The sequence below is a fragment of the Sorex araneus genome, chromosome 4 (genome assembly GCF_027595985.1).
Source record: "Sorex araneus isolate mSorAra2 chromosome 4, mSorAra2.pri, whole genome shotgun sequence".
NCBI lineage: Eukaryota > Metazoa > Chordata > Mammalia > Eulipotyphla > Soricidae > Sorex > Sorex araneus.
In genome coordinates, this window is record NC_073305.1 from 8245110 (window position 1) to 8272280 (window position 27171).

General features: G+C 48.1%; 1 protein-coding gene across 2 annotated transcripts in view; it reads left to right on the forward strand.

Annotated features, from left to right (window-relative positions):
• Window positions 1-27171, forward strand: part of PPARG (peroxisome proliferator activated receptor gamma) — a 142867-nt gene that overhangs the window by 20400 nt on the left and 95296 nt on the right. For both annotated transcript variants that reach the window (XM_055136134.1, XM_055136135.1), the window contains exon 2: window positions 630-700. The gene's annotated coding sequence lies outside the window, so the exon portion shown is untranslated. The remainder of the gene's footprint in view (window positions 1-629; window positions 701-27171) is intronic.

Consider the following 27171-nt stretch of genomic DNA (forward strand, 5'->3'; position numbering starts at 1 on the left):
TGCTCTTGTCACCGTGGGATGTCGTGGCGCTGTTCCACGGGGCTCAGCCCTCCCCCAGAGCCAGGAATGAACCCTAAGACAATAGGCACCCTCATTTGCATCTGCTCTCGGGGCCCTGCCACCTCTGCGTGGTCGGGACACAGAGCTTCATCGTGTGCCATCTAGAATTAATCAGGCTCTCACAGATCGTCTGCCACGTGTCTGTCTCTGGACGCCATTCATCCCTCAGATATCTCAGTTGGTACAACCACGTGGGCGGCATTATTCGTTTGACATCCAGATGGCGGAGATAAGGGGCCTTGACTCATGACCACCGACAGCCCCGGGAAAGTAGAGGAAGTGAATCGAATCGTGTCTCCCGGGAACACTCTCCCCCCCCTGTGTGACTCACAGCGGGGCAAGGGAAGGCTCTTGGGTACAAAGCGGGTCAGACATCGGGCTCAGAACGCAAAGGAAGCAAAGCGCAGAATGACATTCGACGGAGAAGCATGTGGTGGTGCCTTTCAGTGGCCCGAATTGTCTAATTGTCTAACCAAATTGTCTAACCGTACGTGTGTGTGTGTGTGTGTGTGTCTATTTGTCAGTCTGTCTGTATGTCACTCAGTTTTTGTCTCTCTTCAACCTTTCAGATTTGAAGGCAGCCAGCTCTAAAGAACGCATCAAGAAGACCGTTTTCTCTCCTAGGGATCGCCCCCTCAAGGTAGGCGGCCCCCAACATTCTAAGTTCGTTTGCCTTTTAGACGTTCCTTTTCTTTCTAAGAGCCTGCAAATTCCTCCCAGTATTTTATTGTCCAAATTCTCCGAGTGCTCTTATTTTGGCTATTGGGATATTTGCTTCGTTCTAACGTACCAGTCCTTTAGAGGCGTGTTCTGTATCAGACTTGTCTGAGACAAAACAAAGATAGGAGAATGTCCCTGCAGTTGGGAAATAACTCTGATTCTTAGAAACAAATCTCCACTGTGAGTAGCTGATGCCAGATTCCTATGACACATATAATGAAATCAAGGCAGGAATGGAAACGTCGCTTGCTGATTCCTCATAGGCCCTGCCACTGTAAAGCCTGGTCCGCAGGAGGAAGGCAGTCCACTCTGCAGGTTTTATGTAGATATATTTTATTGGGGGGGGGTGTTCTAGTCTAATACTCTAGTTCTTTATTTTGCGTTCTTGGGAGCTTGAGGTTTTATTTGGCTTTTCTTGGACCATACCAGTCTTGCTAGGGCTAACAACTCCTGCCCTTATGCTCAGGAATCACTCCTAGCAGGGCTCAGGGGACTGATGGGGGTGCTGAGGATCGAACCTGGGTAGGCCACATGCAAGGCAAGTGCCCTCCCCACTGTACTATTGCTCCAGTCCTAATTTTGTTGTTCCAGTTATTTCAACTCCCAATAGCCAAAGCTGAAATAGTTGGATCAATAAAAATACTACAGTGGACCAGAGTGAGAGTGCAGTGACATTGGCCTTGCACGCAGTCAACCTGGGTTTGATCCCTGGGACCACATGTAGGTTCCCGGAACCCTGCCAGGAGTGATTCCTGAGAGCAGGGCCAGGAGTAAGCTCTGAGCACTGCTGGGTGTGGCCCCCAAGGAAAACACATTTTAAATAAATAAATATAGTGTTGGAATTTAACCCTTCCCAATAAAAAGCGTATTGTGTGTTTTTATATACATGTCTATACATCTATATTATTCCATGCTTATATAAATAAGGAACTGGATAAACGAATAAATGGAAGGGGCAGTTTTCCCTACGGGACAGATGCTTGGCTGAACATTCGAATTCGCAGGTAGGAGAGGAGCAGAATACACACAAATTCCAAACATCTTCCCCAAGTGTGGACTCGTCCCAGAAGACCAACACCTCACTTGTCAGTGGAGGGTCCAGGAGAAATACCACAGCCCAGGCCTCCAAGTTTGGGGATGTAGTGTGATGGGTGTCCCCTGAGAAGGACATGGTCGGGGCTTGGGTACTCTTCCCCACATTTCAGATGAAACGTGAGACAGTTTTAGGCAAATCTGACATCACTGGTCTTCGGTGGCGTAAAAGACCAGTAATGACCAGTCACTGTGCGTAGCTTACGGGGGTCAGCTGCCCATGACAGTTGTATCAATAAAGCTGCTTACTGGTAATAAATATCAAGGGACTGGGGTGATCGTACAGCAGATAGGGCACTTGCCTGGCACACAGCTGAACCAGGGTCAGTCCCTGCAACCCATATAGTCCCCTGAGCACTGCCAGGCGTGATCTCTGAGCACTGAGCCAAGAGTAGGCCCTGAGCACTCACAGGTATGGCTCAAGAGCCACAAAACTTAAACAATCATTAATATCGGATTGACCGGGGCTGGAGCGATAGCACAGTGGGTAGGGCGTTTGCCTTGCATGTGGCTGACCCGGATTCGATTCCCAGCATCCCATATGGTCCCCCGGGCACCACCAGGAGTAATTTCTGAGAGCAAAGTCAGGAGTAACCCCTGAGCATCGCCGGATATGACCCAAAAAGCAAAAAAAAAAAAAAAAAAGGTATTGACCACTGAGTGGTGGAACAAGGAGATTTAGGGGACTGGAGGCATCTTGGGGGGCTGGATTGGACCCTGGCCTCAAGAAAGGGCATAAGGGGTCAGAGGGATACTATAGCAGGGAGGACATTTGCCTTTCACACAGCCAACCCAGGTTCAACCCCTGGCATCCCGTATGGTCCCCTGAGCATGGCAAGAAGTAATTCCTGAGTGCAGAGCCAAGAGTAACACCGGGTGTGGCCCAGCAAAGGGCATCAGGGGACCCACTAGAGATAGTCAGAACAAGCCATCGGCAGTGTTGTCTGGATCACTGTCTGCTTTTGATCCCTGCATGCCACTTGTATGATGTAAACTATAGCAGACGCCCGGTGAATGGGAACACGGACCTTTCCTTACTGTCTTTGCAACTTTTCTGCATGCACCAAGTTCTGTCAGAATGAGACGTCGGGGCTGGGATCCTTCTCGTTCCGTTTCCACTGCTGTTGGCTGAATTGGTGTTTGTTTGCAAACCCCAGAGCCGAAAGGAACAGGGCTGTTCCCGAACTGTGCTTCTTTATCCTGGCCAGCAACGCTCCCCTCCCACCTTCACTGGCTCCGGCTCTACTCACTACTTCCGGGCTGTTCCCTCAACCCCCCAGGAAGCGCGTGAGTGGGAAGAAAACAAACACCAACACCACCACCACCAACTCACAAGGTCCTGTGTCTGCAGAATCCACCTCCTGGGCAGAGTTCTAGTTCATTTGAGGCAGGGTCTGAGTTGACTTTTCAGAGTTAAGGAGGTTCTTAGATCCCCTTAGCTGGCTCCTGCCCCAGCAGCCTGCATTACCCAGGACAGCAGCGGAACAAGGTTTACACTTGTAAATAGTCTCGTCTTAGAATGTGGAAAATGAGAGAGGATCATTTTGTTTTTCCCTAGGCAAAATGTCTGGTCATTTGGTGAGCGCAATTAGTGCAAACAGTGATGCTTAAATCAATCGAGAGAGGCGTTGCGGACTGAGAAAATCAGTTGAGCTTTAGAGAAACGAAAACCACTTCAGATCCCAAGACCGAGCTCTTGAGAGACCAAGGAAGGGTCAGGTGTGGACTTTTGCATCCGAAAATGAGTGTTTGGTCAGAATTCAAGCGTTGGGGCCCGAAAACCGAAACATTGAATATTAGGAATCCCTCCCTGAAGTGGGTTGGCAGTTCTCTTGCGTGTTCAACCAATTTAGTAAAACAACACGTGGTCACACACGTTTGATAAACAAGGGAAAACAGCGATTTGACCAAGAGCAGTTCATAGAGACGGAAGGTGGAGTGGTTGTTATCAGGAGCTGGGGGAGGGGAAAGGACGGGGTGGGCTGGGGATGAGGGTAGGGGTGAGGGGTTGCTGAAGCTCCTGTTAAACTGGGGGCAGAGTTGCAGTTAGGGAAGATGAGAAAATTCTGGAGTGGATTAATAGCTGGGCACCATTGTGAATGGATGTATTTAATTTAATGTGTCAGAGCACCATGCATGGAAAATGGGTAAAAAGGGTAAAAAAAAAAATGTCTGTAATGTATCTTTTATCACCCTTAAAAAAAAAAAAAGTCAGCAAAGAGTAACAGAAGTCTTTAGCACTTGCATTCCGTTTCTTTGCCAGGGTGTTGAGCTATGAGGAGAATCTCTGCTCCAGGGCATGTATCCTTAGGAATTTTTTTTTTCAACCTGGAGATGGACATCATTTACCAACTGGCAGTTAACTGGCCCCATGTCATAAATTGTGCAAGGAGAGAGAAACCGTGCACGGGAAGCACAGGGCTGCAGTGGTTAGGAGAGTGGTTTCTGGGGTTAATTTATAACCAAGACAAATGAATCTATAAAAAGAAGAAAAGCGCCATAAGAAATATGTTAACTGATGGGAAGGGAGAAAAAAAAAGGGGGGGGGAGTGTGCAGATAAAAGATATCTGAACTTGTTTGGTCCCATGATTTTATGGCTGAGGAATTCAATTATAGGTGTTCTGGGTGGAGCAAATCACAATTCTGTAAATTACTAATAGGACACCACGATCTTTATCGTTTTCTGTATGTGCTCACATGCAAAGTTCAGTCCTGCCCTGTGTAAATAAACTCTCCAGCTAGCCTGGCTTTTCTGTATGAACTCGGGGCCTTGTACAGCACACTGGGGACAGTGCTGGCTTTTAAACCCTAGAGGCTTCTAAGTGTGTGGCAGAGGGTAGCCTGGCGAAACTGAGAACTAGGACCGTTTCTTGTGCTTTGGGATTCTGGCCATCGGGTGTGTTTCACTGGATCCTAATTTCTGTCGGGACATTTGTACTATTGAAAAATATGAAAATATGTTTGAATGTAGAAAACCGACCCTAAATCGCACAGGATCGACCCTTCCTCTGTCTAGTTCCTCTCAGTTCTGGGCGGTGAGTGTGCGTGTTGACTGTTTCTTCTTACTCCGTTCGTTGCTGGCCATAAGTGTCTTTTTGGTTATATTGGACTTCTTATAAGGTTTTCTGTGCTTGGCTTTGACCTTCCTTATCACTCAGTCAGGTTTTCGTGACATTTGGGGTTGTTCTGAGAACTTATGGGCAGCAGAATGAGCAAAAGAAATGTACTTCTAAAGCATGCATTTGCACTATTTCTGTTCATGGGAACCACTTATCACCTATCTATGGTTTTATATGTGCCCTAGCAGAAGTTCTGCCCACAGGGGATCACCCTGATATGGACCTTTGGAGGTTTGGTTAGAGACAGGCCAGCTGAACTGCAAGGGCATTGCAGATTATTTTCTGAGGTTACCCAGAGAGTAATATGCAATGCCCTTGCATATGGCTGGAGAGATAGCAGAGTGGATACGGCGTTTGCCTTGCATGAGACTGACCCAGGTTCGATTCCTCCGTCCCTCTCAGAGAGCCCAGCAAGCTACCGAGAGTATCCCGCCCGCACGGCATAGCCTGGCAAGCTCCCCGTGGCGTATTTGATATGCAAAAAACAGTACCAAGTCTCACAATGGAGAAGTTACTGGTGCCCGCTTGAGCAAATTAATGAACAACGGGACAACAGTGCTACAGTGCTATGGCAGATATACATAAAATATTCTGACTGTTGTTGGGCCCTCTGGTCTGAGGTCCACATGTGTCTAGTTGGAAGGAATGATGGCTTGTAACTATCCAATTGCCAAAGAATCGGATTCCAGAGATGTGGATACCCATTTTTTTAAAGTTAGATATTTTAAAAGTGTGGTTTGAATATCTGAGAGGAATAATTTGAACAAAAATATACAAGTTATTCATAATATAGAATTATGTACCTGAAATGAACTAATGAACAAAAACGGCTAAAATGAACAAATGTATAAAAAATGGTCATGTCTAATTGTCTTTTCTTTTTGTGTTAAACTTTCCTTTGGGATATAAGTGTTAGAATTAAGGACATATGTAGAGATTACAGCTCTTAAATGCAAGACAATATGCTGCATTTGGGGGGCTAGTAAGTATTCCGTGTCATAACTAATAGATATCTTTTTAAACAGAAACGTTATAATGATAGCACTGTCACTCATAGACTGTTTTTCTCTCTGCAACTTGCCTTCCAGTCTTTACTGCGGCTACACACATTTTTCTTAGTCCCCAAAGTATTTGAAAAGTCAGTGCATGGCTTCTCTATTCCCCGATATTTATGGAGTTCAGGGATTCTAGTAGATGATTTCTGAAGTCTCTTTTCATTCAAAAGCTATGTTTTGAAGACTCACAACTAAACTATTTCATATTTGAGGGTAGATGTCCAACTCAGTCACAGCGGGTGCTATGAATCAATTTAAGAAATGTAAAGTGTCAGAGAATCAATTTAATATCTCAGGATATTCAAGGGTGTTCATTTTATTTTTCAGCTCAATGGATTGTCTCAGTCAACAAATTTCTCAAAATTGATTTGCAGTTTGGTCAATAGAATTCTTCAAACAAATGAGGAGGGCTGTTCAGGGTGGGGGATACCCCCCACCAAATGAAGCTGGGGGAAACTATCCGAGCCCAGGGTGGGGACGAGTGTATAGTTGGCTGTTTGGCAGCGTGCGTGGTATAGAGGGTGGGGCTGGGTTCATTGAGATTTTTGAGTAATGATTTTAATAAAAGTGCTCTCAAGTAGGAATTAGAAAAGATCCAAAAATTACTTTAGACAAATTCCTTCATTTTTCACTTATGTCCTACACTATGACTCTTGTAAGATGTTATTTATTTATGTGTTAAATCTCATTTCTCTATTTCAGTGCTTTCCTTAAGTATCTCTGAAGGGACAGACGGGCCGGGACAGTTCACTGTTCACACAGCCGTGTACAATCACTCCGTGGGGCCCAGCACAGCCTGCCACAAACACTGTAAAATCTGCTGGGGTTCAGCTCCCTGCAGTGTTATTTCTACTCCTTACCTTTTGCTTTCTCTGTCTGCTTCGATTTTAATCACCAAGTTGCTTTGGCTTGATTCAGGAATAAATTAGGGAAAATTTGTTTGCCTTTAAAAAACATGTTGGAAACTAGACTTTTGGTGATAATCATACTTAGTACATGCAAGTACTACATATCCTCCTGAAGAATGTCCTCCTGGAGAATGGTCACTGGGGGAGGGATATAAACCAAATACAAACATGCAAGTTCATAAGTTTGTAACTGTACCCCACTGTGATTCACTAAAAAAAGTTTAAAAAGAACAGAAAACTGTCCTCCTAAACCTTAGGTGGTGTCATGAAACAATGTTCTCTTCTTTTTTAAAATGCCAGTAATAAGTTCAGTAGCCTGAACACGCCCACCTCCATTTTCTGGATACTTCTAATAACCTGTGACTTACATACATTCTGCCATAGTAATTAAAAAGTTATAATGTGAGCCCATGGTGAGTGCCAGAACATGAAGTGACTGATTTCTTTCTTATTATTCTAGCTGCTCTCTCTGTCTGTCTCTATCTCTGTCTCTCTGTCTCTCTCTGTCTCTCTGTCTCTGTCTTTCTCTCTCTCCTCTGCACTCACAAACGCCTTGTTCTTCAGTTCAGGTCCTGTGATGTGAAATAATTTTAATTAGTAAAAGGCTTGATATTTTTAACCTTTTATACTCCCAGTAGACAGGACATAGGAAATTTGGTGACGTCAACATCTTTAATAATCTTTCAAAGTCATAAGACTTGGTGGCGGGGACAAGAAACAATTAGGTATAAATTGCAGGGAAATACCATAATGGCGTGACTTTTGTTTTCTTTTGTTAGCAAGGCACATGGCTTTCCTCTCAGACCCAAGGAGCCCGTCGTGTGATCTGCCTCGATGATTTCAGTTTCATCTGCCTCACAGAACTATATGTTTCCCTGCGTTTACTCACTATAATTTGTGATCGCTATTTTTCTTATCTGCGAAGGAAATACAACAGCTCCCACTGGGGAAATACCACGTTAAGTCAATCCTAAAATAAGAAATCGAAGGGAAAGGTCACATCCTAATAACTTGTGCAAATCTAAATTCCCAGGGAGCTTCAAGATGATTTCGTAGGAGTCGGGCTATTAACAATGTGCTGTTGAACTGCTTCCAGAGAGTGCGGTCAAATTGAGAGCACTTTTGTGTACAGAAGTAACCACTGAAGTATAAATACGATTGACAAGACCTATTTCTTTGCAGATCTCTAGTGTAAATATCCAGAGGATGCTAGCGGGGCTCATATAAGGCACAAAATATTTTTACTTTCACTGAAAAATAGAAGAAGTATCATTCAGGATGAATTATGATGATATATGCAAACAATTAAAAATTTTACTGCAAACAGTAAAAAAATGTTTTTATACTGTGATGATGAAGATATTAAAATACTCATTTTTATTTTTACCAACATGGATCTCTGATTATGGATTTTGTGGGGGGGTGTGCTTTGGGGGGCATACCCAGCGAGGCTCAGGGGTGACTCCTGGCTCTGTACTCAGGAATTACTCCTGACAGTGCTTGGAGGAGCATATGGGATGACGGGGATTCCACCTGGATTGGCCACATGCAAGGCAAATGCCCTGCAGCTGTACTATGGCTCTGGGTATGTCTTATGTAATTCCAAAGACAGTTGCTTCTTTGGGGGTTTGGCCATCTGGGTTTCATTGGAAATCTATTGATTGATTTTTAACCTCTGTGAATCTGTGACTTTCATACCTGTGAAGAGGATTTTCTTTCTTCTGAGTTGTGCTTTATTTTTCTTGGGGCCACACCCAGCAGTGCTCAGGGCTTCCTTCTGATTCTGCGCTCAGGGATCACTCCTGGTGGTACTTGGGGGAACCATATGGGGTGCTGGGGACTGAACTGGGGTCAGTTATTATTTTGCACAAGTGCTTTACCCGCTGTACTATCGCTCCACCCCATCACTAAGAGATGTTTTTATCATGAGACTAAGTATAATCAAATAGAAAAAAAAGAGGGGAGGGGGCTGGGAAAGTGTTTATGTGCAGTATCTTTAAGGGGTTCCAGGGCCGCTGGCTCCCATCCTTGCTGGGTGTTGATCTCTTCCCAGTGGAGGGGTCGAGGCAGGTTGATGGCAGGGAGGACCCTTAGCCTGTCTCACGGAAGCCCAAGGCCAGCAGCACGCCAGCAGTGCCTGAGAGAGCCCGGTGCTCAGGAGTTCACATCTGATGTGTGTGCTTGAACCCTGGGACCACCTCACACACAGAAATCCCAGGTGTGACCATGGAGACCCGCACACACACCAGGTTGACCTGGGCTCTTTGGCACCACAGGACACCACGTCAGCGACGTAGGATGTCTCTGGTCAGGGAAGAGCTTCCTGGACCTGGTTTGCCAACCACCTGGGAGCCTCCCCCCCTTCAGCTTCCTGCACACCTGCCTCCCTCCCAACACACACACACACACACACACACACACACACACACACACACACACAAAGATCACCAGCACTCATCAGCTCCACTCATTCACTGGCCGGGTCTAAGTGGATCTTTAAAAACATGGGATTGGAATGGAATCCACACCGTTAATGCCATGCGTTGGCTGTCACCAGGACTGACTTTGCCAGCAAATACTGATTTTATTGTTCAAGGATGCATTGAGGAAAAGTGTCTTCACTTTGTACCTGTTTGTGCCTTGATTTTTCCAGATCCTCAATCTTTTAGGGCAAAACATGTGTTTCGTTATTCCTAATCTCTACTTTCCGGTTGCAAATCATAGTGGAACTGAACGTAGATTTTTTTTTTTGCCTTGATGATCTCCTACTATTAATTTCCTTAACAACAGTTACGTACTTTTAGCCACTGAAGACTTTATCGGATCATTCCTGGTGTCCTGTTTGCTAGGACCCAAATGGACCCCAAGAGCCCTTTGTTGATTAAGTTTTTCCCGCAATTGGATAGGTATTGCCACACAATCGGAAATCAATAGTCATTCACTTACAGATGGAGTGATGCGGCATGTTAGAAACCCTGCAAATATCCAATGGCTCTTTCCTACCCTCAGGAAGAGTGTTACGCTCCGTCATTGTGTCGGCTGATTTTTAATGGCTGTTTTGTGCAACAACAGGAAAGGGGCCCCGTGCAAAGGTTTCGGCCTGTCCCCTACCCCGTATTCACCAGGAAAAGTGCTGACTGGAGGCGCTCACACTCGTCAGGGTACTGCCTGCGGGTATGACCAAGTGGACTCACTTCCTTAAGTCCACATCCTTTTAAGGGCCCCTGGCCTGGGGTCAGTGGTGGCTGGAATGTGGTAGGATGGCTTGACGTTCACCTTCCTGCTGCCTGAACGTTCCAGAAAATGTTGCCCATGGCGGGTGTGCAATGTATGGGGAATGCAATGTTTGGTACCCCGGGTTCCCCTGCTGGGGTTGAGGCTTTGCTTTGGATGCTCCTTCCTCTCTCGGTGGCTGTAGACGGTCTCTGTGACGCAGTGAGCCTGGTCCCCAGCCACCTTCCAGGCTGACAATTCCCTTTCCCAAACTGTGCTTCCACTTTCTGAGAGGGCCAGAACCTTAGAGTGGATCCTACCCTGTCTCTCCCCCTCCCGTTGCTGGCCCCGGTTTTCCGAGTCTGCCCCATCAGTCAGCTCCGCGTCCCTCTCCCAGCAATGAGCTGACAGCCCCAGAACACCCTGATTACGGTTGTCGAGAGACACCATCTTCTGGTCTCCCGGGCACCAAAAACAACTTCGTGCAAACAATATGCAAATACCAAAAAGGACAATATTATGAAAATGATTGCACCATGAGTTTATTTCTACTACTTACATAACATTAGGAGCAGCCTTGATCTAGTAGTCTTTTGAATTTATTGACCAGAGAGGCAAAGTATGGTACAAAATCGAATCAGTCGAAAAGGACTTTCCCATACAATTTGCAACTACAGTTTTGGATTTTTTCTCCCTTTTGTTAAAAAAAAAAAATCTTTTCTTTTCTTTTTTTTCTTCAAATGTTGAAAATAAATCCAAAGAAGCACCTAGGCAAACTTTGCAAGGATCTTTAGCTTCTGTGACTGGAGATTGAGGAATACTCAGCTCACAGACCCGTGGGGGCCTTTCAACTTCCTGCAGCATCTGAAGCAGCATCTATCTCTAAGTCAACTTACTTGTACTGGGATTTGGAGGCTTCCTAATTGTCTTACTTACTAGGTATTTGGAACTATTTTCACTTGCCCTGCACAGTACTAGACCAAAGGGTTTCAGGGCACCGGCCTTGCCCGTGGTCCTGTTTCAAGGACAGTCACTAGCGAGTGGGATGTACACCAAGCGCCCGGTACCGGGTGAGATCAGAGAAGAAAGCTCCCTGGCAAAGCAAGAGACTCGTCGGTCGTGTCAAAGGCCTGGGATATGTGAGGAGGAAGAAGCTGGGCATTTTTCAATGCGAGGAGGGTCACAAGGAAGGGATGTGCAGATAGATATCCGCGGGCGTACTGCACCCGGGGCCGGTTTGTCAGAGGGAGAAGAAGGACCAGATGTGGCACGACCCAAAGGCCACGTGAGCTTGGACTTTGCCCAGGAGGCATTGGGCAACGTGGAGATTGGCAGATAGGGATGTGGCACGGCTGTCGCTCTCTTTGGAGGGGACACGTGAGAGAGATGGTTTGATAGCTCAGAAGAGTTCGTGCCGGCATAGGAACCGAGGGCATGAAAGAAAGAAGAGGCAAAGCTGACGAAGGGGCTGAGGTGCCGGGGGGGGGGGGGGGGTGGGAACTTGCAGAGACATAGGGCAGAGGCTGGTTCGTGATGGGGAGGGGAGCTTGGGGGCCGGAGCAGTAGCACAGTGGGTAGGGCGCCTGCCTGGCACACAGCCCAGATGGTCCCTCGAGCCCACCGGGAGGAATCCCTGGGAGCAGAGTCAGGAGTAACCCCCAAGCACTGCCGGGTGTGGCCCCCAAACAAAAACTATGGGAGTGGACCAGAGGTGTTGACTCAGCTCCTTATTGTGTTGGGTTTTGCTTGGGGGTTGCGTTCTACTAGCTCTGCGCGCAGGGGTCACTCCTGGCGTGGCTTCGGGGACCATGTGAGGTGTCGAGAATCGAACCCGGGGCAGATGCCAGCAGAACAAGGGCCGTCCCCCACTATACTATTGCTCCAACCTCAGCTTCACTTCTTATTTTTTTTTTTTTTTTTTGCTTTTTGGGTCACACCCGGTGATGCACAGGGGGGTTACTCCTGGCTCTGCACTCAGGAATTACTCCTGGCGGTGCTCAGGGGACCCTATGGGATGCTGGGAATCGAACCTGGGTCGGCCTCGTGCAAGGCAAACGCCCTCCCCGCTGTGCTATCGCTCCAGCTCCCAGCTTCGCTTCTTTAGCCGAGTGGAAGAAGCTCTGGAAAGGGGAGGGCTGGGAGGGGGCACCAGGGAGAGTCTAGAAGAGGAAGATGAGGCCCCCGAGCTGGCCGTGCTCAAGGCACCCGAAACGATGCTGGTAAGTGCGTGAAAGAGGAAGAGGAGCTGAGGAGGGCCGAGGGCCGAGAGAGCAGAGCCACGGGAGCAGCAGCCGAGTGGCCACGTCTGCTCCCTCCTGTTGTTTGCCCCCCACCCCCCGCCCCTGCAGGCCGGGAGGTGTGCTTGTCTTGATTTTGCAGGTAGATACACTGGAGGTTAATCCGGTTAAATAAGTTCTGTGGTTCTGGCACCGGGACGAAGTGGAATCTGGATTTATTTGTTTGTTTAGTTTGGGTTTGCGTGTTTTTTGGGGGGGAAGGGGGTGCACACCCAGCAGTGCTCAGAGCCGACTCCCGACTTTGTGCTCAGGGATCACTCCTGCCGGGGCTCAGGAGACCCTCTGTGGTGCCAGGGGTCAAATTGCGGTTGGCCACATATGAGCCAGCACCTGACCCACAGACGATCTCACGTGCAGGCCCAGGGATCCTGGTTTAAACCAAACTCCTCCTCCCAACACCCACACTGACCGTTTTTTTTTTCTTTTTTTTGAACTGGAATCTTGCCCAGCGGCCATGAAAGCTCAAGGAGAGTGAAAGAGGGAGACGCGGCATTAACAGCGGCCGGGAGAGCACTGCTGAAGTCGGGGGGCAGCGAGAGATAGTTGGGGCAGCCTGGAGGTGGGGGGCGAGAGAGCCGGGAGAGCACTGGGGGTCTCAGCAGAGCGGGTCCTTCTCCTAGGAAAGGGGCAGTGCAGGCGGAGCCTCGGGACGGACAGGAGGAAGAGACATGCCCACGGGAGAGTGGCCCAGCCTGGACTTGGGGGAAAGGCTGGGCTGCGTGAGGCCCCCCGGAGCGTGGCCGGAGGGCGACAGGAGGCTGTCAGCCGGGCAGAGCTGCCAAAACGCGAGGGGCAGCGCCTCCTCTACAGGGAGAGCTTTCGGGCCCCCCAAGGCATAAGCAGGGCAGCTAAGTGACCTCAACCACGTCACTTCCGGCCTTCTCCTCCTCCGACCCCCGGTGCCAGAACCACAGAACTTATTTAACCGGATTAACCTCCAGTGTATCTACCTGCAAAATCAAGACAAGCACACCTCCCGGCCTGCAGGGGCGGGGAGGGGGCAAATTTAGCAATTTTTTAAAAAAAAAAAAACTACTTAGGGTAGATCAGCCCCGTTGAGCCTTAAGGACCCGGCGTCCAGCCTTCTGCAACAACCCGGTCATTTCTTCGCAGAGACACAGGCTGGATCGTCTTATGTTGCAAGGGGACTGGTCAGCGTCATTCAAATCAGCGATACAGGCCGGAGCCAGAGCACAGCGTGGAGGGCGTTTGCTTGCCTTGCTCGAGGCCTGCCTGGGTTCAAGCCCCGGCTTCCCGTAAGGTCTTGAGGAAGTCACACCAGTAATCATTTCTGAGTGTGGAGCTGGAGGAAGCCCCGCTGAGCACCGCTGGGTGTGGCCCCCAAATCAAATGAGAGCTTAAAAAGGTCGTGTCCAGTAGAAAGATCCACAGGCCCGACTTCCAGATGGCAACCCTCTCCTGCTCCTGACCGTGACTGAAATGTCTGATTGCGCCCTCAGCCTGGAGCGCAACACCTGAGCCTCGCTCCGTGGCCAAGAGATATGTAAGGAATGAATGAACCCTGAGCACGGCCCATAATGTCACCGGTGCAAAGAGTTCATAAGGGGCTGGAGCAGTAGTACAGTGGGGAGGACATTTGCCTGGCACGTGACAGACCCAGGTTTGGTCTCTGGCATCTCATATGGCTCCCCAAGGCCTGCCAGGAGTGATCCCTGCATGCAGGGTAAGCCCTGAGCACTGCCAGAGGTGGTCAAAAAATTAACTTAATTTAATAATAAACATAAATTAAGTTAAAGGAGTCTATAAGATTATTTCTTCCTTTTTTTTCTCTTATTTCATCTCCCATTTTTTTTCTTAGGACAACTGGGGGAACTGACTGATTATGCTTAGTCAGGTTTTATGTCATATTCTCTGTGTTTCTTTCATTTGGTTGCTTTTTTTTTTTTTTTTTTTTAGCAAGAGGGAACTAAACTTGAGGAATTAACTCACACAAAATGGACATGTAGGATTTTTCTAAACTGTCTTTTGTGGTAACTTGAAAATGAGTTAGGACCCTCGTATGCCTTCTTTATTAGTGCAAGAATAGTCTTTGTCATTTAAAAATGTTTCCTTTATGAGGAGAATTTGTGTTTTATATTCTGGATGGGGAAAATGGTTTTTTAAAAAAAAAAAAAACCACAAATCTATTTCTGAGGAAATTTAGTGATGATGGTTGAAAGAGAAGGGGGGGAGGAAGCCACACAAAGTCATCCCAAATTTAGTAACACTTCCCATCTTAAACACATGATTTCAGTTGTCCCTGGGCCAGCAAAAGGTTACAAAATGTCACCCTCATACCATTTACTTCCTTATGCACTCCTCCATCCACCCCCACGCCCCTCAAATATGGTCAAGTGTAAACGCTCTTCAGTTTAACCATATAATCTGATGGACTTTGCAAGTATTCTGCCCAAAATGAGCTGAGAGCTTGAAGAAATGCACCTAATTTAGCAAGCTAATGCCACAGAATATACTCTTTCTAAACCAGGAAAATGACACGCTAATTTGTGACTTTCACTGGACAAGCAATTACCTATCACAAAATCAAAATACCTCTCAGGTCAGCGTTCATAAATGAGAAAACTGACTGAGATGACTTTTTTTGAAATATGTGGGGATTTTGTTGTTGTTGCTTTGTTTCTTTGTTTGTTTTGGTACTGTATATGATTAGCTCTTTCTAATTTTCCAGAATGTTGCCCATTTCCCTCGGTGCTATTTTCAGGGTCCCTAATACCTCCCACCTTGCTGCTTAGGGATCAGAGTCTGAGAGGACATTTCCTTGCATTTTGGGATTGTCGCTGGTCTTGTCTTTCCCCGAGGGATGGGGTTAGAGTACTTGTTTACATGGGACGCATAAACATGCAGGCTTTAATAAATGGCTGATTCTTGGGGAGAAGCAAAAACACGGGTCTGGGAAGCTGCGTGTCCAGCAGTGGCCACTCAGAGATCCGGGCTTCTGAGTCGGGGGAGTTGGGGCGTTTCTGGAATCCGCATCCTGTGGAAATTAAAACTAGAAGAGAACCAGTGGTAGATTCCCTCTCCGTCTCCCTCCCTCATAAATGCTCAGTGCTGGTCAAACGAGGCACAGCCCAGGATCGAGAGGGTGACCGATTCGCGGTGATGCACGAACAGTCTCTGTCAACGACAGAGTCGTTTAAAATAGAAGTCACGGCACGACAAGAATTGAGGGGCCAAAGAGAAGGAAACGGAATGTGTTCGCCGAGCCGGCCGTACCGCTTCCTCTTAGCGGCTGTCCACGGGGCTCTGGGCCCTTCTGCGTGCCCCGACCAGTGACGGGAGGGGGGGTTGCTGCTTGAGTTGGAACCCTCTGGAAGGAGAGTGAAAGCGCCTATAAATCAGCAGGGCGAGCGGGATCTTGGCAGCGGAGGGCCGGGTCAGGAAACGAGCACTCTGTTTATACTGAGATAATCCCAGCCCGGGCCCCTGGGCACCCAGTCAGAAGCCCAGAGAGCCCTGGAGAACAGAATATGCATTATGAGTGGCCGCCACCTTCCTCCACTCTGGGCTTTGATTCCGAGAGCCCGAGGAGAAACTAAAGACTTTGTCCATGCTCTTGGCAAGAGATGGGGCTGGCGGGGTGGGGGGGCATGGGGGGGTGTTTTTGTTTTGAAGAGATGGACGAATCCACAGCCAGAGCCAGGAGGCACCCCAGGAGAAAATGGGGGTTGGCGTGGGGCCTTCACTCCCGCTCAGCCTGTGGGGAGACACAGGGGCAGGGCTGGTGGCCGCCCCGCCCGTTGACACGTCTGTCTCAGAAAGCCCTTGGAAACGTGAGTTTCTGTCATGAAAGGGGTGTTCAGACCCCAGGACCGTTCCCGTGTGAAGGCCGCTTGCTTCAGTCAGAGGCACTGAGGAAGCAGGTGGTGACAGAGGGACAAAGTAGACGGTGCTGTTGAGTCCAGCAGGGCCCCCGGAAAGCACTGCCTTCCCCTCAGCCCTGCGGGCCAGTGCCCTGGCCTTGGTGTCGCTGGTAGCCATTTACTCTCTCGTTATCCCCTCCAGCAGATGGAGGTGCCAAGGGTGGCAGGAAATCCGAATATTCCCCTCTGTAACGAGGCTGTTTTGCAGTTACCTTTGAGGTCTTTGACATTCAGCGCTGAGGGGGATTAATCATGAACTTGGCCATCGAATTAGCTTGTCTGTGGCACTGGTGCAAAGCAGAGGGAGGGACCTGCCACCATGACCCCGGGAGCCGGCCCCCCTTGATGCTCCACTCAGCCTCCAGAGACGGGGTTGTATTACTGTCCTGTCCTTCCCTTGTTCATCGTTTTGCTCGAGCGGGCACCAGTAACGTCTCCATTGTGAGACTTGTTGTGACTGTTTTTGGCATATTGAATACGCCACCGGGAGCTTGCCAGGCTCTGCCATGCGGGCGGGATACTCTCGGTAGCTTGCCGGGCTCTCCGAGAGGGACGGAGGAATCGAACTTGGGTCGGCCGCATGCAAGGCAAACTCCCTCCCCGCTGTGCTCCAGCCCAGGGGTTGTATAATAGGGTTTCTTTTTTCTCTGAAGACAATGTTGTGTCTTTTTCTGTCTTTGTCACCTCATCAACATGTTAGCTACTGTGGCTCCCAACCTGCCAATAACAAACTGTCTCACTTCTGTCTGTCTGTCCGTCTCTGCCTCTCTGTTTCATATTCAAATACGTGTAAGATAAAATTTGCCCTTTGAAAGCTTTCAAGTACAGACCGCAGTGATATTTAGGAGCACGATGTCATGAATCAATCAGTCCTATCTGAGACCCCAAATTCTTTCCTCAGCAGAAAGTCTGAGCCATGTTAACCCTTCCCTCCCACCTCCACCCTGCAGTCCTCGACCTTCAGCCTCTGGGAATCAACCACGTCCACACACATTTTGTTTGCCCATTCATTGGTTGATGGATTATTTCTACCTTCGGGCTGATGTGAATCCATCTGAAAAAAAAAAAAAACCTTAAGTATTCAAATATCTGTTTGAGACCATTTGCAAATTTTTTCTCATAAACCTATGAGTCAACTTGAAGGCTCATATAATAATTCTGTGTTTAACTTTTTGAGGAACCTCCAATTTCTTTTCTATAACTGCACTATTTTATCTACCAACCATTTGTGAGGGTTTCAATTTTCACATCCTCCCTAACACTTATTTTCCTTTTTTTTTTTTATCGTTGCCAACTTATTAGACAGAAAGGGGTACCTCACTGTGATTTTGGTTTGCATCTCCCAGTGACTAATGATGTTGAACATCTTGTCTTGTGCTTCTGGTACTTTCTAACTCTCTGGAGAAATGTTTATTCAAATCTCTTGCCCATTTTATTGCTTTATTGAATCACCATGAATTACAAAGTTATTCATGGTTGGGTTTTGTTCCAACACCAACCCCTTTACCAAAATTCACTTCCCTCCACCAGTGTCTCCAATTTCCATCCTGCCCCCCTGCCTGCCTTTATGGCAGGCACTTTTTTTCCTTTTTAAAATTAATTAATTAATTAATTTGGTGGAGAGCCATACCCAGCTATGCTCAGGGCTTACTCCTGGCTCTGTGCTCAGGGATCACTCATGTTTGGCTCAGGGGACCGTAGGGGGTACCAGGGATTGAGCCTGGGTCGGCTGCATGCACGGCAAACACTCTATCCACTGTACTGTCTCTCTGGGTCACTTTAATCTGAGCTCAGGGAAATACTTTCTACCAAACTTTCATTGGCACATCCAGTGATTGAAGGCTGAGTGCTTTTCATCCTACTGCCAAGAGCGGTGCCTGGGAATCTGACTCACTTCGGGCGAAAGAATTTTCTGGATGCTTTCATGCTTCCGTGTCCTCTCTCCCAAGTCTCCGTTCCGTGCGCCTCTGTGTAGAGTGAGACGTGCAAGAAGGACTTTGGGAAGGAAACGTCCGTCTCTCTAGAACAGCGAGGCCATCAGCCCAGAAGAGAGCAACTTTCTCACACTGGGACCCACAGATCCTAGGGTCCTCAAACATATTCTCGGGCCCTGAGAATTGTAGGATGCAAAGAGTTTTTGTTTTCATAGCAAAACAATCCGCAAGGTCATTATAGAAGCCCCGTTTCACAATTCAAAGCCATCTTCATGGTTCCTTCCATCAGTTTTATGGGCCCGCTGGGGAGCTCGAGGACACAAGCCTGGCAGGTCTGCGGACCGTTTCTCTTCCTCTGCAGAGGATTCAGACGTGAGCGATGCCGCAGAGGCTGATCACCCCAGCTCCGCCCCCGCCTTTCATCAGGGCGGTCCAGAGAGGTGAAGTGCCTTGCCCCGAGCGCAGGGCGAGCTAACAGAAACCAGCCCACACCACAACTCAAGTGCTCAGCATTCTTTGTACCAGGACGGGACACGGCAGCCATCCTTTCTCCCGAGAAGGCAGCCAGTGACCTAACAGCGCAGCGAGCACTGTGTTTGGGGGGGGGAGGGAGGCGGGGAAGTGGTGGCAGGAGTTGGACAGGACAGTATCAGGGTGACTCACCGGGTCTGAGGGTCTGGGAGAGTGGCACTTGGGCTGATAATCGAAGAAAGAAGCTACCTTAGGGGGGATGTGGGGAGGACGGTGTTAGAGCAAATAGGAGGAAACTGCGTCGGGAGCGGGGGCAGTTTCCTCTCTCACGTAAGTGAAGAAAAAGAGTGGGAAGAGGCTCTTGAAGCCACAGGGGAGCAAAGAGTCTTTGGGACCGTCACTGTATCAGTGCCATCCCGTTGTTCGTCGATTTACTTGAGCGGGTACCAGTAACATCTCTATTATACTCAGGCCTGAGATTTTAGCAGCCTCTCCCTGCTCGTCTTTCCCAATGATTGGAGGCTCTCTCAGGGTCAGGGGAATGAGACCTATCGTTACTGTTTTTGGCATATCGAATATGCCACGGGGAGCTTGCCAGGCTCTGTCTTTGGGACAGGTGGATTTAAATAATCGGAAGTCCAACTGGAGAGATCATGCAGAGGGTACATGCTGACCCTCGATCCCAAGCCCTGCCAGGAGTGACCCCTGAGCACCCAGCCAGGAGTAAACCCTGAGCAGCACGAGGTGTGGGCCCCTCTCAAATTAAAAAAAAAAAAAAAAAGACAGCCCGCAGTCCTTGTTGAAACAGGGAAGTTGCATGATCTGTTTTGCATCTCTATAGGGCCTCCCTGACCATAGTTCCCAGGGGGCATAAGAGAAAGGCACAGAGAAGGGGTGGAGGGGGGCGGTAAGGGTCGGGACCTGACCATCAAGAGTAGCTTGGGTTGGGTTGGACCACAGAGAAGAGGTAGAGAAGCGGCCGGATGTGTTTCACAGACTCCAAAGATCACAGTGCTGGGCTTTGAGGAGGAGAGCCGTCAGTGAAGGCCCCTCTGTGTTGGGGGGCTCAGGGGGGCACAGCCAGACCAGTGTGGGACCCAGAGGATGGGCGCAGTTCTTGACCTGTTGAGTTGGGCGCCTGTGGCGTGTTTCAGCACATTGGTCGTGTCGTCGTGGGGACTGAGATACAGCTCCAGGTCCTGATAGCCTGGTGAGAAAGGCTTATCTGTGTAGATCATATATAGCGTCCCCAGGACACAGGGTATTAGAAAGGCGAGAAGCCCCCCGCCACCACCACCACCGGGATGGACGGGCCGCAGAGAGCATGTAGAACTGGAAGTGAAATGTCTTAAGGCAGGAGCCTTGAAGATGGAACAGGAGGTGTGGATGAAGGTCGTCTCGGAAGCCAGGAAGAAGTCAGGGCGGGCACAGAAAGGCCAGGCTCCCGGGGGGCTGGGCTGGGGTGAAGTCAGACAATGGACTTCTTAAGATGGCACCCACGGGTGAGAGCAGCAGCTCAGCGGGACGGGTGCTTGCCTCGCACGTGCTGACCCAGGTTCCATCCCCAGCACATGGTCCCCCGAGCTTACCAGGAGTGATCCCTGAGTACAGAGCCAGGAGTCAGCCCTGCACACTGCTGGGTGTGGCCCACAAATAAACAAACAGACCCAATAACAACAACAACAACAACAACAAGAAAAATATGACAGCCTACTTCAGGGCCAAGGTCTTTTGGTGCAACTGATTGTCGAGTGTAAACATTGTTCCCCAGGCTTTTGCCAGAATCCAGTCATGAGAAATGCTGATGAACTGGGATGCACAATGTCTGACATTGTTCTCGGTACAGTTGAATTTCCTAGTAGCTTAGTCAATCAGAAAGCTTTTTTCATTTCCGGTCGAGTAAAATCTCTCTGAAGCACAGTAAGCCATTTTTCTGACATGGTAAATAGGACGAGGTGAAACAATATTTGGGCTGAATTAAGATCACTCTGAATCGGTCCCCTTGAGAACAGCTGGGTGTGGGCCCAAAACCAAGAAGAAGAAGAAGAAAAAAAAATCTTCCAAATTGATGATTCAGGAACTTTCAATGTCTGAGTTTCAATTTGAATCACAGATTTTACTGCAAATACGAAAATGATAGAAGATTATCTCAAGAAATGCTCTGGAGGTTGACTTTTAAGAGCAAATCTTTATTAGCAGCATTTTTCTTTTTTCTCCCTTTAGCTTTGGTCCAGTTTTTACCTAAAGGTATAGGAACAATTTCCCGTACCTTAAAGAAAAGACTGTTGCTAATTCATGCAACTTGAGTGCATTTGTTTTTGTTCAATAGGTCGGTTTTTATTTCATTCCAGCCCAGTTGAACCAGGTGTCTTAGAACATTCCTGAGCACTGTTGATTAGCTCAAAATGTGGCCTCTTTGATCGCTGACCCCGTGCGTAAGGCAGCTCTTTCAGAATTGTTCTGCTCCCTTCCAGATACTCATCTGTGTGCAGACCAGCGCCGTCAGAAAAATGACGTCTCAAAAGCGGGTTGGGTGGGTGTGGTGTGGTCACACAGCTCAGAAGAGCCGCACGCCGTGTTCCTCAGACGCAGTGGCGGAAGCCTACCTGGGCTTCAGAAAATTAGGGCTGAGTAAATTAGTCACAAGGCTGCTTCCCAGGGTGCCTTCCCAGTGGAATCTTTACTAGAAGATTCTTCAAGAGAATCTTCTAGTAAAGCAAAATGCCCCTTTATAATGGGGTGTGGGGGAGAAGGAGGCTAAACTTTACTTTTCTTGTGTACCAAGCCTTTCTTTCTCTTTTTTTAATTTTTAAAATTTATTCTTTTTTAAAATTTATTGATTTATTGCTATGTGCGATCACACAGCAGGTAAGGCGTTTGCCTTGTACAGGGCCAACCCGGGTTCAATTCCTCTATCCCTCTCCGAGAGCCCGGCAAGCTACCGAGAGTTTCCCGTCCGCACGGCAGAGCCTGGCAAGCTCCCCGTGGCATATTCGATATGCCAGAAACAGTAACAACAAGTCTCACCATGGAGACGTTACTGGTGCCCGCTCGAGCAAATGGATGAGCAACAGGATGACAGTGACAGTGATACAGTGATTTATTATGTTTATTTTTTGAATGAGCATGAAATACACAGTTACAAAGCTGTTCGTGGCTGGGTTTCAGTCATACAATGTTCTAACACTGTCCCTTCACCAGTGCGTCTTTCCCACCAGTGTCCCCAGTTTCCTCCCAACACCCCATGCCCGCTCCTCCTACCTGCCTCTTTTCTCCTTTCTCTCTTCTGTCTCCAGAAGAACTCAAAGAACTTTCCAAACCTTTCTCTGCATCCGTTAAGGCTCACAACAGTAATTCTGTTCCACCAATGAGGAGACAAGGTGTCTACTTGGCTGTCCCAGAGTTATAGCCCCTGGTCTGAAGTGACGCAAGGATTCTAGCTTTGGTTTTTCCTCATTGTCAAGCCAATCTTCTTTCCATTTAGACCTTTATTCCTTGAGGACATCAGGAGAGCTATATTCTCTCTCAGTACTTTCTCCGACATCTTCTAAACGCTTCTTAAATTAACTTGCCAAATCTGGGTTGGCTGGTTGATTTTCAAAGAAAACTTGGCGACGGTAAAAGATTTCTGAAATCGCAACCACCAAATAATTTCTTTAAAGTCAACCATGTAATGATTCTGAGGTGTTTCTGGCAGCACTTACCCGTGTTGCATTTTTCAGGCTAAAAGGGGTTGTGAGCGCACCACGTGGAAGTAATCCTGCAGTCTGGCTCGTGACTGGGATCCGCCACTGACTAGAAGACTATAAAGCACAGCAATTGGTTGGGGGGGCCACAAAGACAGTACAGTGGTTAGGGTGTTTTCCTGTTGAGTGGCATGAATGAAAGTGGGTATAGGCGTGCAAGCTTCTTCTTTCAGGAGGCCATGTTCTGGAAGGTTCTGCATCCTGATCTCTGTGGAAGCTCTCCCTGAAACCCACTTTTTCCCTGAAGCCTTTTCCACATTCTGACCTGCTCTTCTGAGTCCTTGTGAAACAAAGTCATTTTTCCACTTTATTTGGCAATGAACCAGGTGCTACCTTGTGACATCTCTATCTTGGCTGGAATTTCTTATTTAAATCACCAACAATTACTTAACTTTTCACCTCTTTGCAGCTTATTTCTTCAGCAAGATACAGATTCCTTGAGGGCAGACTTATGCGTCTCTGTATTTCCCACAGTGTCTTGTAGCTAGCTCTTTTTTTTTTTCTTTTTTTGACATGGTGGTTCACTCAACTAATGTGTGTTGATTTGGGTGAGGTTCTTCCGTTCAGATTTTACTTCCTGTTCAGATGATCTTGGCCAAGTCACATTACTCTGAGTTTTGGTTTTGCAGTAAAGTGGAAACCATGGCTGCCACTCGAGAGGGAATGGATCACAATCAATCAATCAATCAATCAATCAATCACAATATCCTGTTAATCACCGATTTTTCGGGAGGGCTCAGTAACATCTCATTTCATCCTTTCCCTGACATCTTAGAAGTCTGTCTCGACTTGGCCCTCCTAACGATGTTGCACTGGGGACTCTTCAGGGTCAGGGGAATGGGATCCAGCTTGTTACTGGATTTTTGCATATGAATACACCATGGGAAGCTTGCAAGGCTGTCCCATGTGGGCAGGAAACTCTCAGAAGATTGACAGTTTCTCCTAGAGGGAGAAGTAGGCTAAAGATATAGCGCAGCCGTGTGGCCGCGTGCTTCTGAGAGCTTGTTTTTAAGTCTCTCTCTGGATGTTGGCCATTGATGGGATCACACACACCTGGGCTCCTCTGCCGGTACCTTCATGCATGAGGCCTGTCCGAACGTGTAGAGAGGAGCCTCCAGCATGGCTGTAGCTAGGTTCCGGTGGTCTTCGGCCACCGGGAGCTCTGCTCAGGGTGGGGAGGGAAGCTGGAGCCCATCCCCTGCCAGGGGCCCCAAGGAAGACGGCCAGGCGTGCAGGCAAGAGATTCTCAAAGTGGAAACCATGGCTGCCAGTCGAGAGGGAATGGATAATACATGTAAAACTACATTGTCCAGCTTACGAGACTGCACCGCAGTTACTTTTATTCTGTTCGACTTTGGGGTGAAGTTGCTGTGTCTTGAACCTGCAGTTCAGCGAAATTCTCTCCATGGATCCCCAAGTGACTTTTTTTTTTCATTTTTTGAGTCACACCCAGCGATGCACAAGGGTTGCTCCTGGCTCTGCACTCAGGAATTACTCCTGGCGGTGCTCGGGGGACCCTATGGAATGCTGGGAATCAAACCCGGGTCAGCCGCATGCAGGGCAAATGCCCTCCCAGCTGTGCTATCGCTCCAGCCCCCCTGAGTGACTTTTGTCTGTGTTGGGGGACCATTTCCCTCTTCGCAGAAAAGCATCCATGTTGGCTCCACACTTACTCCTCTTTTTTTCTTTTCCTCTTATATTTTTGTGCATCCCCAAATCTCAGTCTTAAATTGGCCTGGAGACAGGGACCCGCCCTTTGTGATGGCGGGATCACAAAGTCCATCAGATTAATGGGCCCTCAGAGGATAAAACGGGCAGGAATGGAGATGTTTGTCAATTTTCTTTCAAGATCGTTTAATCCCACCACTGTGCTTCCCGGCTGATGGGTTTATTGATAAGCACTTGACACTGATTCTTAATCTACAGTAGAGTTCTCAGTATATACTCCAGGGAATATAACAGGCCTAGCCAATCAATATTCCCCTGACCCTGAAAGAGCCTCCAACGCAGCATCGTTGGGAAGGACAAGTAAAGAGAGGCTTCTAAAATCTCAGGGCTAGACGAATGGATACGTTACTGAGACCGCTCGAGAAATTTGACAATCAACAGGATGATGATGATGATGATGATGATCCAATCAATGCCTGTTTGCTTTACGTTGTATTAATCTGACCATGGCAGACCTAATAGTCCCCAAACACTGTCATTTCCGTGGCTTGAGCTTATGATGAGAAATTCCCAAGTGGGAGATAGTACAGCGGGTCAGGCGCTTACCTTGTGGGTTTGTAGCATGCCAGATGGCCCCAGAGCACCGCCAGAGTAACTCCTGAGTGCAGAGCCAGGAGTAACCCCTGAGCACTGCTGGGTGTGATCCCAAAACGAAACCAAACAATTACCCAGCTATTAAAAAGTTATGGAATAGATTGATCCAGTCTTTGTAGCTTTTGGTGCTGTGATGAATTGTAGCCATTGAGTTAAAACTTAAGTTCTTTTGATTTTGAAAGAATATTTTTCTGTTCATTTATTTTGTTTTTGAGTCACAGCCAGCCATGTTCAGGGCCACTCCTGGCTCTGCACTCAAGAATTACTCCTGGTAGTGCTTGGGGGGGGGGGGGGCATATGGGATACCCGGGATCGAACCTGGGTCGGCCTTGTATGCTACAAACCCCCTATCTGCCGTCCTATTGCTCTGGCCTTTAAGAGAATATTTTTTTAAAGGGCCGTTGTTTTATTCAGATTTTCTAAAGCGTGGGTCTTGTGTGGATAATGGCTCTCACCTCTCAGGAAGCCTTGAAATAAATATCTTGACTATTGTTAGTGTCGTTTATGTTGAAAGATTAAGATGAGATTTGTAATCCACACAGGCATCACTTACTTCACATCTGGCTGTTTGAAAAGTGGCCAGATGCAACAATTCTTGGAAGGTGTCTCTACTCACCAAGCCAGATGCAGGATTCTTAATGCAAGAGGGCCTCGGGCAAGGACTTTGCAATTCTCTCCCTCTTTTGCAAAACAGCTGCCCTAGGTGAACCTTGAGCATTAAGAAAAGAAACAGAAAATGTGCACTGGTGGAGGGTGTTCAATCATTGTATGACTGAAAGTCAAACATGAAAGTTTTGTAACTGTAGCTCACGGTGATTCAATAAAGAAAGGGAGGAGAAAGAAAGAAAGAAAGAAAGAAAGAAAGAAAGAAAGAAAGAAAGAAAGAAAGAAAGAAAGAAAGAAAGAAAGAAAGAAAGAAAGAAAGAAAGAAAGAAAGAAAGAAAGAAAGAGGGGCTGGAGAGATAGCACAGCGGGAAGGGCGTTTGCCTTGCACGTGGCCGACCCAGGTTCGATCCCTGGCATCTCATATGGTCCCCCAAGCACCGCCAGGGGTAATTCCTGAGTGCAAAGCCAGGAGTAACCCCTGAGCATCGCTGGGTGTAACCCAAAAAGCAAAAAAAAAAAAAAAAAGAAGAAAAAAAAAGAGAGGGGGAGGAGCGAGGGAGGAAGGAAGGAAATTTTAAAAAATAAAATAAATATCAAAACAAAGCAAACTAAGGAAATTTATTCTACCACATTCTAATAACAAATTTCCAGTTAAGTGTTACTCTCATTTCTCAATCCAAATGAGCTCTTTGAAATCGAGAAGGCAATGGAGAGAAAGACTATGATGACAATGACCAAGCTTCCAGTCCCCCAAATGTAATCTTTGTTGGGGGAGGGGGCTGGGGGAGGGGAGGGCGGGTCACACCCAGAGGCCCCTGGTCAAACCAGGGCTCACCCTCCGTTCTGCTCTCGGGGATCATCACTAACGCTCTGGCCCCAAACCAAATCCTTCTCAATCTCTTCACTTGGCTTGGCTTTGAGCTGGCTCTACCCTGCTGCCAGTGACGGGTCCAAGGCCACCCTGGCGTAATTTCCCATGGAGCCCTTTTTCACTCTTAAAAGTGTCCCTTTCAGCACATCTGCTGCCCGAGCGCATGTGCCGCTTGTGCCCACGTGGCCGAGCCATGGGGCGCCCACAGCCGGCCCTTGAGACGTGACTTTCCTGCCTTCGTGTCTGATGCTGGGGTGTGTGTAGGGCTCTCCTCACCTTGGGAGAAGCCCGCCTCTCGAGCGTGCTACTCTCTCTCACACACTTTTCCTCCCGCCTTCCCCTTCCTAAAACCCTCCAAATAAAAATCTGTTTTCACTGTCACTGTCATACCGTTGCCCATCAATTTGCTCGAGCGGGCACCAGTAGCGTCTCCATTGTGAGACTTCTTGTGATTGTTTTTGGCATATCGAATACGCCACGCGGAGCTTGCTAGGCTCTGCTGTGCGGGTGAGATACTCCCGGTAGCTTGCCGGGCTCTCCGAGAGGGACAGAGGAATCGAACCGGGGCCGGCCATGTGAAAGGTGAACACCCTACCCGCTGTGCTATCGCTCCAAAATCTGTTTAACTTAAAAAAAAAATGTCACTTTGGGACTGGGGAGGTGGTGGCCCAAAGGTCTGGGCACAGGATTTGCATGTGGGACCCTGGGCTCAATGCCTGGCACTGCCCAGTCCACTAGGCATGACCGGGAGTGACCTCCCAGCACCAAGTCCAGGCAGCTCCCGAGCCCCTAGGCACTGAAGGTGTGACCCAGAAACAACCCCCAAAGGGTCCCTTTTGGTTAATATCGCATATGGTCACCTGATTCCCTCGCTT